Source organism: Rhamphochromis sp. 'chilingali' (genome assembly GCF_963969265.1).
Source record: "Rhamphochromis sp. 'chilingali' genome assembly, chromosome: 15".
NCBI lineage: Eukaryota > Metazoa > Chordata > Actinopteri > Cichliformes > Cichlidae > Rhamphochromis > Rhamphochromis sp. 'chilingali'.
In genome coordinates, this window is record NC_137942.1 from 1,251,494 (window position 1) to 1,267,218 (window position 15,725).

The 15,725-nt window shown below is 40.2% G+C and overlaps 1 long non-coding RNA gene and 1 pseudogene across 2 annotated transcripts; both read left to right on the forward strand.

Moving 5' to 3' along the window:
• Positions 1–3,305: 3,305 nt before the first annotated feature.
• LOC308412026 (GTPase IMAP family member 5-like) lies at positions 3,306–13,021 on the forward strand (annotated as a pseudogene). Its single transcript has 2 exons — positions 3,306–3,354; positions 12,305–13,021. The product of its transcript is annotated as a GTPase IMAP family member 5-like (transcript).
• LOC308411873 lies at positions 8,587–11,385 on the forward strand. Its single transcript, XR_013974463.1, has 5 exons — positions 8,587–8,704; positions 9,125–9,188; positions 9,546–9,698; positions 10,065–10,155; positions 10,744–11,385. It is a non-coding gene; the product is annotated as an uncharacterized lncRNA (long non-coding RNA).
• Positions 13,022–15,725: the final 2,704 nt, after the last annotated feature.

Sequence of the window (15,725 nt, forward strand, 5' to 3'; positions counted from 1 at the left end):
TGTTGCACAGAGCGTCTCTGAGTGTTGATGTCACTGTGCTGTGGCTGATGATGAGCATTATTCTGAAATTGTTCTCCAGTTTGTAGATGCAGGTTTGTGCTGATTGGTGAGCTTTTATTTCTGACGCTGCGTCTCTCACCCTGATCGAGACAACCAGCGGTTTCCTCTCAGTACCTCTGAGACGTGTTGACATTGTCATTTCATATGTATTCTTCATGATTTTTAATGTTCCCCTTCTGTTTTTCTTCACATTTGAATGTTTTTGGAGTTAGGTTCGGACACATTGGCAGTTTACTTTCATGCTTTTGATCGATTAAAACTGTGAACATTTTTGCTGCTGCAGGACTTGTTAAAGTTGCTTCCTTATATGTTTTTTCTACAGTTTGTTAAATTTGCAGAAACAATGATAAAATGTCCAAATTAAAATAAATTGGCCTTTTAAATGTCACCTGTCCCGACTCTCTTTCTACTCGTGTGCTGTTTTTTTCTGTTATAACGTTAGATTGCCGAGTGCTGCAACTTTATTCCAGCATTAGTTGGGATGTAAGTATAAAGGAACGAGCTCTTTATGTGCAGGTATTTATGGCTGCAGCTGTATTACCAATGCTAACATTCTCTTATTTTGAAAAGCATTGATACGGCCTCTCTTTCCCCTCTTGTCCACAGCTCATATAGCTCAGCGCACACACAGGCATGCATTAGACTGGATCGTTAGCCTCACTTCTATAAACTTGATTAATTTTGTAAAGAACAATTCTCACACACAAACAACGAGTCCTCTTCAGCTCTGCGGTTCAGAGTCAGCAGCAGCTGAGATTTAATCATGTGGAGTTTATCAGCACTGACAGAGACATTCAGGCTCTGACTCAGCTCCTGTCCTCCTGCTGTGACCTGAAACAGCCTCAGTGCTCCATGTTTATGCCTCAGGTTCTAAAATGCATCAGAGGTTTGTGAGACCAGCTCTGCTGAGTTAGTGATGTCTCTGTTGCCTGTCCATACAAACATAACAAATGTTAATTATGTTCGAGTATTGTTAATGACTGAGGGCGGGAGTAATGTGGACACTGCTCCAGTCTGTCGTGGTGAAGCAAGGAGGGGAAAGTAAAGCTGTCAGTTTACCTGTTCCTGGTCTCATCTGTGCTCATGAGCTTTGGGTAGTGAAGAAATGAAAGTGTGAATACAAGAAATGAGTTTGCTCTAGAGGATGGCCGTATTTTCTGGAGTGATGCGGTCAGGAGTTCAGTCAACAGCAGCACACTGACGTGGTTTGGGCACCTGACGAGGATGCTTCTGGCAGCTTCCTGTGTGAGGCGTTATGAGCATGTCCATATGAAAGGAGACACCTGGGCAGACTGAGGACACTGCTCCTGAAGACATAAGAAATTATGTCTCTGGGTGACTTGGTGTCTCGCTAGAAATAAGTGCTTGGGTTAAGGAGGTCTGGGCATCTCTGCTGAGACCACTGCCTTCATCATCTGGACCTGGAGAAGAGGCAGAAAATGGTTGGATGGATGTGGCAACTGTGTCAATCAGCTAAATGTGGCACTGCTGCCTGACCCCCAGATCTGTCAGACCCCATCAGGATCCCCCTCAGAGCTGAGGACGCCATCATCCACCTGATGCCTGTTATCGGACCCGGAGTTAGCAACATCCCCCAAGAACCCGAAGAGGAGAGTCCTGGCCCCTAGCCCTGCCAGTGTAGCAGGAATGATGAGGATGATGATGCAGCAGCAGCCGTTCTTCTCTGCGTGAGGAGCTTAATGTTGTTCGTGTGTAATTTACGTTGAGTAGGCTAACCACGTTATTACATTAATGCATGTAAGGTGAACTAGCAAACACCATCATAGCTACATGCGGCTGTCTTCTTGTTTGATGGCAGATACTCCCTTCACCCTGGCCAAAAAGGCTAAAATGACCAAAGAAAAAGTGGAAAACAGTTAAACATGAGAGGTTTTTGGACAAAGTTTGTTTTTTCCATTGTTTAAGCACTGCTTCCAGCCAAGAGTGATACCATATATGCCCCATAGCTGCAGAAAAGGCTAACATTGTTATCTTTTTACAAAAAAACAGCTGAACATGAGAGATTTTTGGACAAAGTTTGTGTTCTCCATTCTTTAAGCACCGGTTTGAGCACCGTTTAAGCACCGGCACCGTTTCAAAAGTACCGGTTTGGCACCGGTATCGGATAAAACCTAAACGATACCCATCCCTAGTTAAAACACCACTGCACTTTACAGGAAGAGCCAGAATCGTCTCTGAGGTCTTTTAACATCTGTCGGACAATGCTCAGGATTTTCTATGATTTTCTATGAGTCTGTTGTGGCCAGTACCATCATCTGTGCTGTTGCATGCTGGGAAAGCAGGTCAAGGGTCACAGATGCTAACAGACTCAATAAACTGATCAAAATGCAGTAATGTTGTAGGGATGGAGCTGTAAAGTTCACCTAATGCACAGCACACAGAGCAGTACACCCTCTTGCACATGCTCGACTGTAAAAATAACAAATAACAAAGTTCTACAGTTTAGAGTAAAATGTCAATCATATATATTTACTCTCTGTAATATTTTGCATATTTATATTTCTTAAATTTTGTCAGTTTCTTTGTAAAATATTTGTATTATTTGATTTAGTTCAGTCTGTTCTTATTGTCTTGGAGCAACTATAACCATATCATTTCTTCTGGGATTAATAAAGTATTCTGATTCTGAGCAAGGTTTTAGTCTCCCACCATGGTTTTATCCAACACTGACAGATAAATGCTCCGTGAAAAGGCTGCGTTAGGACACTGGCTGTGGTTAATAACCTGGGTTACAGACCGAGTGTACGTGATCTTTGGTGTTTGTTTTTCCTCCTTGCCTTTTAGTTTACGTTTCACTAACAGCTACAGTCACCTGTGTCACCATCCACCTCTCAGTTAAAGAGACCACGCCCCTAATTATGCAGACTTAAAGCCTTAGTTGAAGCAGGTGCGTTGTAAAAAGCTCAGTGCAGGAGCCTCTGCTGGACATTAGAGGAACTGCAGGTTTTGGTGCTTCAGTGCTGATGGTTCATCTCATCCTGACATTTGATCTGAATAACAAACACATTAATGCTGTTTTATTGTGATGTTTCCTGCTGTCGTCAGAAGGTTAAGTGTGAGGAGGCAGACCTGTGGAAATGCACTCTGATGATGCACTTTTTTCAGCCTTCTGATTGGTTTCTTTCAGCCGGACTTCTGATTGGACAGCTGAAGTTTAGGGGAGGGAACCAGGAGCAGACTTGAATATAGAGGTGAGTTGGAAATGTAAACAGTCAGAAGAAGACATGGATGGTCGTACTGCAGTGGAGGTACTGATTGATCCACAGCCCATGGGTGAGTGTATTTGTCCTGCAGTGATCCTCAGGCTGGTGTGTGCTTTGAGTTTTGGGACAGTCATTATTTCCTGAAACATAAAACAGGAGCAGCTCTTTGCTTAAATCACTGGGACACGATTTCAGTTTCAGTCTGAAATGTTTTTTAGTTCACACATGTTAGGTTTGTTCATTTACTCTCAGTCTAAAGCTTGATCAGCACCAAGCTGCACTCAAAGAAATCATTTATGATTTTTAAGCTGTAAAGATTTTATATCACAGATAAGAGGAAAATAACCAAATGAATCTCATATGACTCTTAATATTTGAGTCAATAATAGAAATTATAAATATATAATAATTCAAGTTTTATAAAACTCTGAGCTGATGAGTTGATATTAATAAAAGTTTTAAATGTATCATCTGCTCATGAAATAAAACAGTTTCTGTTTTTTTAATGTGAATATTTTTATCGCACTTTTAAAACAAAGTTGTTCAATAATCAGATCCTTTCATTTTATAGAAAAACTATTGATGAGCTGTAAAATCATCATCAGGTGATCTGACAGTAAAGGTGATAAAGTCAGCGTTCAGTCCTGATATTTTATGATGGTGAGATGATTTTTTATTCTGGTATTTCTGGACGTTTTCTGTTTCAGTCAGTTCAAATCTATCGTGACAGCATTTCGCCGCCATTTTCCTTGCGATCCTCTAAACGTCTCGAACCTGTGCGGTTAAATCCGTCACATCTACGACTTTAAACTATAAATGTGATGAAATCAGTTTCTGTGGATTCACTGAAGTCTTTGTTCTTGGAGTGAAGCTGAAGCTTCTTCATATTTGGTTCTGGACACTCGGACTTCTTCACCTCTGTTCAAACTTCCTGGTAAGTAAACTGATTTATTAACAACAGTTTGATTTTTAATATGATGAAATAAACGAGGGTGACAGCGAGCAGTTAACCAGCTTTACTTTGGTATCAGTAGCATTAGCTTTTGTGTTGATGTTAATCCAGCTAATAAACTGTAATATGCAAATGCTATAAATGAACTTTTAAACCTGACTTTGGTCCAGTTCTCTCATTTTCACTGCCTTGTTGTGTCTGTCGGTCTTTAGATGCAGTTCTCTCCTCGTTGGTAAGGATGCAGACTTTCTTTTCAGCAATAATTTTCAGATCATGAGTTGAATATTTTTGTAAACACTAAATGTTTCATGTAAAAAGTCCTGACTCCTCTTCATGTTTAATCCTCTGCAGCTTCTATCAGATTCAGTCTGCAGCGATGTGGAACCGAGTCTGAAATAATTCTCCTTTGGTGAGTGCAAAGTTCTCAGACATGAACAAACTTATATGGAGGTTTTATGACTCTTTACAGACACAGGTTATATAAAGCAGGATCACAGTGACGGCTTCATGTTCTGACGCTTCTCTGAAACACTTCCTGTTAAATCTGTTACTCCCAGTATTTCAGTGTATCACAGATACGTTAAACAGCTGGTAGCTGTCCACAGACGAGACCCAGGCCTTCCATTAAACTTCATGAGTGGCCGTTACCTGCTGGCATAGCAGCTGTTTGTACTGATGACCCAGAATGAAGCTTCTATGTGCACACCTGTGCTCCGCCTCAGCATCGCCCAGCTAAATCTGTGTGCCATCGATTTACTCAAGTTTCCAGAGGACATAAAAATAATGAAGTCCATGTCACATTCAGTCCAAAAACCTTTCTTCAAATGTTGATCTCAATCCTAACAGTGACATTTTGTAGTTTTATTGAATAACACTGAATTCAAACAGTGACCACATCCCTTCATTTTTATATTTTATGAATAAACCTGATTATATCCATGTGAAACAATGAGTGTGATTTGTCCTCATATGTCTCGGGTCTGTTTTTTACAGAAGCTCCATCATCGGCTCCGTTTATTTAAAGAGCAGATGAAGATAACAGGCGTCATATGGGCAAATCAAATTTGTTCTATTTTCAAACAAAAGCGATATCATGAAGTCTAAAGGTTCTGCCTTTTAAATGTTTTTTATGAGACAGTGTCAAAATAAGACCATTTTTATTGATTCTCATTTTGTTTTGTCTTTTAAGCCACAGTGGGACTCCATAAACTGTTTCATGGCCGAAGTGTATCTCTACAGGACGAGACACTCAATAGAAAGATTGTTGTGTCTGGATGTCACTCTGAAACAGGTCGTGTGATAAATACTGAACTCTGGGCCATCTCTGTCCCATCTTTGCCAAACCATGTGCCATATTTTATTTGGGATTTTTGGTTAGAGTTGGGAGCCTAAACTGGGCTCTACATCTGCAGATGCACCAGAGCATGCCCGGTCAACAGGACCCCACCAGAGGCGGAGCCAGCCATTTTATACACCCGGGCTTAGCCCTATCCGGTCTTTAAGTGATGACGTGACAAATCCTACTTCCGGGCCTAAAGTAGTCTGCGTTTAATATGGCTTTTGTGTTGTTAACATGTTTAATGTTATGTATTTTCTTCAATTTAATCTCAAAAAGCTCCTAAAACAGTCAGTGATCACTGTTGACCTCCCTCGGCTTTTATTACCGCTAATCATTTATTTAAGCTCAGTTTTTTTTTTTGTATTGTATTGTATTGTATCTTTATTTCAGACATATACAGAAAAAACAACAACAATAGTTTTAACAGTTTTAACCTTACGATGTAGCTACAGCCCAGGGATTCCAAACCCCCTCAGTCAGGACATGCTATATTGTATTTAGATGGAAGCTAGCGAGCTAACTTCCTTTAAAACTTCCTAACTTCCTTTCCCCTTCCATCAGTACATAACTGAAACCGATTTAGAGAGTTTGTTTAGCCGTGGAGGGTAACAACAGAAAGTATGAAATAAACACACATGTAAGCAAGGGCTGGGCGATATATCGAGTTTTTTAAAAATATTGATATATTTTTATATGAGATATAAGATGTGACAATATCTTTTATATCGATATAGTCTATGTTACGTTATAATTATAGTTGTGGAGCCACAAGTTTGCCTCTCTTTCATCCACTTTTGTCTTTACGCAACGTTACTCGACCTTGCCTCTCCTTCACTGAACACAACTCCCCCTCCTTCCCCATTGCTTCACCTGCAGGCAATGACAAGATGGACACGGCAAATCTCCGTTAACGAGTTACTGCGCATCGCCCCATGCGTGGGGCTGGACGGCATCAACGTGTTAACGAGCTAACCACGCTAACAAGCTAACCACGCTAACGAGCTAACCACGCTAACGCCACGCTTTTTGTTATGCACAAAAACAACAGTTTTCTTTTATTTATGGAGCATTATTATTTAATAAATGCTGATAATTTATTTTTGAGTAGTTTTTTTCATGTACATCTATGCTGTATGTTAATAAAAGTGCCTGTGTGACATCTGGGACACAGCTTTGACTAAGAACTCTCTGTTTGTTCTTACTTTATGGCTTTAAAAAAAATATCGAGATATATATCTTATATCGCCATCCAGCTAAAAAATATCGAGATATGAATTTTGGGTCATATCGCCCAGCCCTAATGTAAGCTAAGACTCTCTAAAAAACAGCATTGTTGTTGTTCAGCTTTTCATTTCGCCATTTGTTGATTCACTCGAAGAACAAGTAACGTAATATGGGTCAAGTGATCAGTTTGATATCAATCTTTTGTGATACACCGTCATATTTCCATTATTTGTACAGTAGGAATGATTTGCTTTTGTACCTGGTGAAACTAAGCTCTCCTCTGTGCAGCAAACTCGCAGGCAGCAGCTTCTCCCCCCTCGCTCACATGTGTAAGTGCTCAGTCGCCCAGTGCCTGAGCTCGGATCATACCAAAATTAGGGGGGATTTACGACTGTGCGTCATGTAGTTTTTGTTTTATACAGTTGTCAGTCAGGCATCTAACTATGAAACAAATAACACTCCAAGACCCCGGGCTTCTGATAAGATTACCCGGGCTTAAGCCCAGTAAGCCCGGGTTTGACCCCATCCCCCCCCCAAAAAAGAAAACATCAGTATATTAATCAGCAGCTTAGAGTTGCTGGTTGCAGCATGCTTTGCTAGCTTTAAGTCAGCTAACTTTACTTGACCAGGAAATTAATCCCGACTCCAGGTTTCTCCAAACTCTAACTATATCCATTCCTGATTAGAGCCACACCTTTTTGTCCTCATGCTGAAGCACACTTGGGTTCTGCTGCAGGACTCTGTAGTGACCTCAAAGTCCCGACCTGAATCCGATTGAGATGCTGTGGCATGACCTTAAAAAGTTAGTTCATGCTCAAAAACCCTCCAAAGATGAGTGGGCCAAAACTCCTCCACAGTGCTGGAAGATTCATTGGCAGTTACAAGGTACATTTGAGATTCAAGAGGTTGTTCTTCCGAAACATGAGATACGAGCACGAGAGATTTTGGGCAATCTTTTTTTGTGTCTCTGCTGAAAGATTTTGTGTTTCCTTGTCTGTGAACGTTCTTAGTCATCGTAGTCTAAGGAGCTTAGAAAGAAAAGCTTCTGGACTTTCTTAAGTTGCTTGAAGACGTTTCACCTCTCATCCGAGAAGGTTCTTCAGTTCTAAGGTCAAATGGTGGAGAGTCCCAGATTTAAGTCCAGTGGCACATGAGCCAAGGTGTGAAAAGCACATGAGCCAAGGTGTGAAACTGGGTGTGGGTCCCAATCAGCCAGAGTTTCGGGTGTGTTCATTGTGAAACCTGGCCCCACCTTATCATGTGATTTCCTGAGGACAGATGGCCCAGGATGTGAGTGGGCGTTAAGGCGTCTGGGAGGGATCTCAAAACTGGAGATAGATGGCAGAGAGTTGGTGTCGTAAACCCCGCCTCTGTTCAAAGATGGTCGCTCACAGTGGACATAGATGCTTCTTTCACTCCTCTTTCAAACCATCTGTCCTCTCTGTCCAAAATGTGAACATTGGCATCCTCAAAAGAGAGGATCCTCTTTTGAGAATTTCTAAGCTCCTTAGACTTTGTGTTTCCTTGTTAATAAACGCTGATTGTTCATTCCTCCTGCCTTCATGTTTTATATTTCCTTCCTCGCAGCTGCTTTATGATTTATGTCAATGCTGTACACTGAAAAAAAGGGACTGGCCATCTCTTGGATTTATGTAAGCATCTTGCATGTATTTAACACAATTGCCTCATGTTTTAAAGTTAAATGTAACTATATAGTGTAAAAACTACATGATATGCAGAAAGGGTGTATTAAATTGTTCATATCATGTTCAGGTGAAGTAAGTTAATAAGATAGCAACGTTAAATCTCGTGAAACCACGCGTGATTTCATCTCGCGGGCTTTGGATCGTGGTTTAAAAAAGGCATCCATCTCAGTCAAGTCGAGCAGCCAACTCTACGTTTTTGGTATGTCTTGATTTTTTTAATTCATTTTTACCATATTTCAGCCAAATGTAGTTAAACGTCTAGAGTGTCGCCATGTAACATGCTAAAAAAGAGCCGTTAGCTTATTTGCTGTTTTATCTGTTGTCAAAGAATTGGCGCTTTTTCATTTGAATTTGTCTTTGGCACAAGAGCCGTAATATCACATTAAACCTAATTACGAGGCACTCATAACATAATTTGGTTTTCTGTGTGAATAGATTTGTCAACTGACTCTTCAGTTACATTGTGTATTTACTGCACCATGGTGTTAGTGAGATTTTGGACATTGAACAGCTTTAGCTAATATCATCAGTGGCATTATGCTAGCTTACATCCCTACCCCTCCTGCCCTCACCTGCTGTCCTTTTGTTTTTGTTTTTGTTTTTGTTGATGCACATTGAGAGATGACCTCTATTCTGCATTTCACCAGGAGTCAGCTGATGGATTGTGGGTTCAAGGTGTTATGGTAAGAAAGTATATTCTATTTTCGTTTCTGTAACTTAATTATAATAGGTTTTTTATAATTATTAGGTGCATGCATACTCACCCTATTAATACAACTGAGAAATCCAAAATCTGCCATAGGTTTATCTTATACCTGTATGTATTGCCAGAAAGGTGATTACTGGACTCGCATTAATGCACACTTGAACTGAAATGAGGTTGTAACTTGTGGGTTGTTGGGTTGCAAATCAGAAACAAACATCTTTGGATTTTTTTAATCCCATAAGATCTGGAAACACAGTTTTTATTCAACAAAACATTACTGATTAACCAAGCACAGTGCCTGCTGTTATTTCAAAATAATTTTATGTTATTTCAGATAAAATGCAGCATTCCAGTGCATCCCAACCATGCCTTTACAGTCAAGGTTTCTGATGGAGCTGAGTTTCTCTCTGACAGTCTGCTGAAAGTGTTTGCAAAGTGATCGGGGGAACAGTGCACAAAGCTAAAGGATGTAGCTGCCATGATGACAGTAAGAACTTTAAAATTCTTTAACTACAAAGTGTATATGTATTGCATTAGGTCAGTAAAAGATTTTTATGCTACATCCATTGAAACCGTCAACTATTACCTGTGAGTACCGATTCCACTAAAAGGATGCCATAATTTTCGTCATGCATTTACTGGCCCACTGAGAAAAAATTATCTTTTTTTAAAAATAAATGTTCTGGAAACTATATATCCATAAAGTTGATGTCAAACAGGAACTTTTGATATTGCTTTGTAGATGCTGGTGTTGCATGTTGACTGGTTTAAAAAGTCAAGAGTTTTTGTCTGGGATCATTTTCTTCTGTGCTACTGAAAAGTTCACAAATCTCTGTTTTCTTTGTTATAATAGTCAAGGATGACATTAATGCTCGGAGTCCCTCATCAAAGTGCTCCGCATCTGTGTGAAAGACAATTGCAACATCTTGGTGCAGGAGTTCATGGTGAGTGTTTTATGAGTAGATTGTGGATTTGCAACATTTAAAAATGCATTTAGTTATCCACTTGATCCTCATTGGACTGGTTAGGACCAGTAGTCCTCTTTAATAATTTGAAGTTCACATGAGGCCTGGTAGTGAACTCGGCCGCCGGCCCTTGAGGCCCCACCCCTGTATTAGGGGTCACATCAGTGTGAAAAAACTTTAAATTTGTCATTCTAGTGAACAAAGGAAAATCCCACCAATATTTACATTAGCTTTTGTTTGAAAAAATGACCAACTGACCAACAGCTAACCAAATTGTGGGGCTGAAAGTCTAAATTCTAACATCTTCTGAGTGACATAACCTGGATTTCTGATGGGCCGGTGTCTTTCTAACAAAAACTAATGTAAAGCATTTGAAATTATTATGTTTTTCACCCTCTCTTAGAAACTCTGTTAGACCATGAATGGCAGCATGGCAGGCCACTCTTTGGCTATAGCTATTTACTATGTTGCTTGCATTGGTTTAAATTACTCTAACATTAGAACTGGTAGATTCAAAAGAGATGAGTTTAAAAAGGAATCTTAAAGAAATGTTTTGTGTTTAACCAGGACTTGACTGAGGCCACTGCACAGATTGAGAAAACCACAATGAACATCTGTCTCCAGAGATGCGCCAGGCAATGACTTTTCTGATGTTGTTCTTCAAGATCTGGATAACGTGACCTTTGCAGTAGCCATGCTGTTTGGACCTTTTTTATTCCTTCAATATGAGTTACCCATCACAACTCTGCTACACTTTTGAGGTGATTCAAAGGGTGGTAATGGAGTTGGATGCAACTCAGCTCTCAAGAAAAGCTCACAACTAAGACAAAACTGCTCCTGCAACGAAGCTCACTGTTATGCATGTGAGGTGACCAGCTCTAGGTGAGAGGACATTTAAATCTCACACTTGTTCTGCTGCATTTTTGAAGCTCAATTCCAGGAACGGATCGCAGGGTTCATTTTTATATACTCTGCAACTGCCATGAGGACAAGCCGTTTTTTTTGTTGTTTGTTTTTCCTTTTGCTCTGTACAAGTTCTCTTTGTCTGTTTGGCAGCATTTTTTAATTTCTCTTTGTATTTTTTCTTTCTTTTACTAGTGAAGAGATGTAGCGTGAACAGTTATACAGTCTAAATATCCCATATGGGTCGTGTGAAATGGTATTTTCAATTTCATTCAGTTGAAGTAAAGAACGTTGAATATTTCTAAGTGTGCTGTTTTGAACCAAGATGTCACAGTATGATCAGTGCTGTAATTTTTGACAGTCACTGTATCAATGTTATTTTTGCATCTCTTGAATAAAGGTTTTGACCTGCAAGTGCTAATTTCTTTAGTTATTGGGGTAAAATGGGAGGTGTTAATAGGAAGGTGTTTGCCAATTCAGTAACCTAATTTAATGTTAATGGAAACTAACATTACCTCAAATTGTTTAGTTATAATTGTTGTTTAACTGAATCTTGACGTTAGAGGCCTTAAATAGAATGTTTTGATTTGTTCTTTCCCAACATTTTTCAAAAGAAACAGTCCAATTTCTTTGCTGTGATTGATTCCAGAGAACACGGAAGAACTGACATTATTTAACTGTTGATTTATATAGATTCAGTGGAGGAGTAATGTCAGTTTAATTCTTTACCTACTGTCAATGCAGTGAAATTAGACATTTTGTTTTGAAAGGTTACTGGTGGATGCCAGCAACCATCTTGGAAGAGAACAATACAATCTGTTATAAGGCCTCCATTTGAAAATTGTGTATTTGATACTAGAATATAATAGCAAAATGTAATTTGAAGATAACATGTAGTATTTAAGTGACCAAGTAGTATTGGGTAAAAGTTATTGAATCGTGTTGGGATAACGTGAGAAAATTGTGAAGGATTAAAATATTCCAAGAGCTCAAATTACTTCATCAAAACATGTTTAAGTCACATTTTATCAACACAAATTGCACAGGTTTATTGAACATGAATAAATTGTGTTAATTTAACTCAATTGTTTAAGTTGCTGCCGAAGCAAAACATCTGTGTGCAACAAATGTCCACCATTGAATTAAGTAAATCCAACAACATATTTTTTTCAGTGTAAGAGATGGTGACTGGGACAGTTCTCACATACTAATATTCTTCCAACAGATGACCTGAGGATCGTGCTGTTTGGGAAGACCAGGGTTGGTAAAAGTACTCTAGGAAACATCATCATGGGGAACACAGAGACTTTCACCTCAAAGGATTCATCCAAAGATCGCACACAGAAATCCCACAGCACTGTGGAAGGTCAAAAAGTGGCTGTTGTTGATACTCCAGGTCTGTTTAAACCTGGAAAACATGAAGATGAGCTGGTGAACGAGATCAAGCGATCCATTGATCTTGCCAGTCCTGGTCCTCATGTGTTCCTGCTGGTGCTGAGGTTCGGTATGATCACCTCTGAAGAATTAGAGGTACTGGAGGTTTTTGTGCGCACCTTTGGCAGACGTGCATTGGCCTACACAACAGTGGTGTTCACCCATAGAAATGAAGATGAAGACTATGAAGCTAACATACAGGAGGCTATGATCGAGAGTAAGGATTTCAGAGAACTCATTGAGCAGTGCCAGTGGAGATATTTTGCTTTTAACATTGAAGACAAAAGTCCTGCTCAGGTCACCGAGCTGCTGAAGAAGATAACACCGATGGGAAAAGATTACTTCTACACTCCTGACATGCTCCAAGAGGCTGGAAAACCGGACGAGCAGGACGAAAAACCAAAAACAGCAGAAACAACAGGCAGGCGTGCGCTTCTGGAAAGGACTGGATTGGTGGGAATCATTTTGGGATCTGTGGGGGGATATTTACTTGGAGGTGGTGAGCTGACGTCTACATCGGGAGCTTTACTGGGAGCTTTAGGGGGTTCAGTACTGTTGATGGGAACAACAGCTTTAGCGATGAAGGCCAAAACGCTCACTGAGAAATGCTGCAAAAAGTGAGTTTTTAGTCCTACTGGGGGATTTTGATTTAGTTAAGCTCGTCAAACTGAGTTAACCACATCTAATTTTCATATTTCAGGAAGGGTTTTTAAGACAGAGTCAGTGGTTTGCAGAGTAGTTTACAGTGAAATAAGTACTAACTACCATGGGCGCTTCGGTGTTGGTGGAGGGGAGGGCAACACGATTACTGGATACTTTCATTACTGGGAAACAAACCTAAAACAGAACATCACTTTCCTTTTGGAAGCAGGTTTCCACCTGATGAAAGTACCACTCACAGGAGACAATGTCTCATAATAATGACTCATGTCAGGTGTGAATATATCACAGGAAGTGGACAGTCTGGAAACCTGACCAGAACCAGATGTTTAGCTGTGTTGGAGCATCTAAAAGAAAGTCTGTGAGGCGCTCAGCAGAGAGTGATGAGGAGGAGAACGACCGCGGTGTTTGGATCTGCTCAGAGCTCGATTGTACGAGTTTCCAAAAGCAGCTGAATGAATGGAGGCTCTGAGCTCCACGCTGTGGGACTCCACCACCACCCTGCCAGATGGGAGCTTTTTGTACATGAACACATCATCATTGTACATTATTATATACAACTGAACATTCACCAGGTCACCAGAGTTTAGGGTTCAGGTTTTGTATGAGCCACATGTTAATAAAAAACTAGATGTTAGATTCAGATGATGTTTCTAATATTTTGGCTTTACGATGTTTCCTCTTGTGAGTCTGAAACAACTGAAACAGGATAAAAACAGGTGAAGCCCAACTCTGGATCTGCTGCAGTGACCTGCTGGATGCTAAGTGAACTTTTATCTTCATTAACCTGTGACTGCTTTCACATCCAGTGGTGATCTGTGAGATAACACACAGTCTTTAAATGTCTTTTTGTGTGTTGGACAGATCGATAATCTATCAGTTTGATCAGGTTAGATCCTGCTGGCCGTCACAGACTCTGTTCTACATTCATACAGTTTGTTCTCATTTTAAAGGATTTTTGGGTTTCAGGGTTTTCTTGTGTTTGTTCTCCTGGATAAACTCCATGTTCTCACTTTAGGAGTTTCTACAGGACTGTTTCCTGATACAAATGCAAATGTGTGCTTCAGCTTCAGTGCAGACGGTTTTCACATGTTTGTGGATGGAAACACTTCGGTGTCTTAAACCTGTATATAGATATATATGATATATATTGTTTTCGTGCCTGAACTTGTATAGAAATATATAATCCATTACCTATACTCTAATATGTAATATGCACTCTTATGGCAATGCTAATTTTACTCATACTGTGGTCGCTCGCTATAACACGGTTCACCTTTCGCGGCCTCGCTGTTTCGCTGATTTTTTGTGTGCAATTTTGCATAATTTTTTTTGTATCATTGTGTTCTGCGTCCTGATCGACTGTAGACCATTGTCCATCTCCTCCGTGCCCTCTCTCCTGTACAGTACAGAATCACTACATTGATCCTTAGCAGTGTGACTCTGAAGTGCAGTACTGACGTTTTCTCCATGCCTTGCAAGGCACCTGCGGTAGCACTCAAGAGGCAGAGGAAGATGCTAACCATCACACAAAAAGTTGGACTTCTGGACATGCTAAAGCAAGGTAGAAGTTACCGTATTTTTTGGATTATAAGGCGCATTAAGCAAAACAAATCAAAACAAGTCAAACTTTACTGAACTCATTCTTCTTGCGTCCTCCACTTCTGTTTTAGCTGTTTTTTAAAAGCCACCACAGATCCACAGATCTCAGGCTCAAAGGGAGAGACTTCCACAGTCTGGGGGCCACAGTTACAAAACCTCTGTCGCCTTTTGTTTTCAGCCTCGTGTGTTGGACAACCAGCAAGCCCTGATCACATGACCTCAGGGACCTGCTGGGAATGTATGGACGTTCACTGATATATGTTGGTGCTTGTCTATGCAGAGCCCTGAAAGTCAAGGTCAAAACCTAAATATGATGGTCCACAGTATCAAAGGCAGAGGGCCAGACACATGCTGTGTACAAAGAAAAGAATCCATGACTCTAAGGAAACCTCTGCCAAACAGGTCAGAGTCATCATCAGTGTGTATATTAAAATCCTCGACTATAACCAGTCTGGACAGCTTCAAAGTCGAGGATAAAAAGTCGCTGAACTTTAAAAACATGCTGTTCAGGCCAGGTGGACGATACACTACAGCGCTTTATTTCCAATTTTAACCAGCTGTAGTTCAAACGATGAAAAGTGTTGACAGAAACGTTTCAGGGATTTTCAGTCATTCTGCACACCAGATGGGTTAATGGTGTTAAAAATGTTAATCGCATTGACCGTGATGGCGGATTAATTTGCATTATCGCATTAATTTTGACAGCACTAACTAGAAACTGTAGACCATGAGGAGTTCTATGGGGAATTCATATTATATAATAATTATACACATGTAATCCAGTATTTGTACTCTTGTATCAGTATATGTTAGAGCATGTTCTGTAGTCCAGAGCATGAGCACATATAACACAGTCACATCTGTCCTGATGTGAACCCACAGGCTCGTGCTGAGGAGTCTGGTAAACAGTCTAAATGATGTCTGACTGTTATTGTTATTGTGTGTTGTAT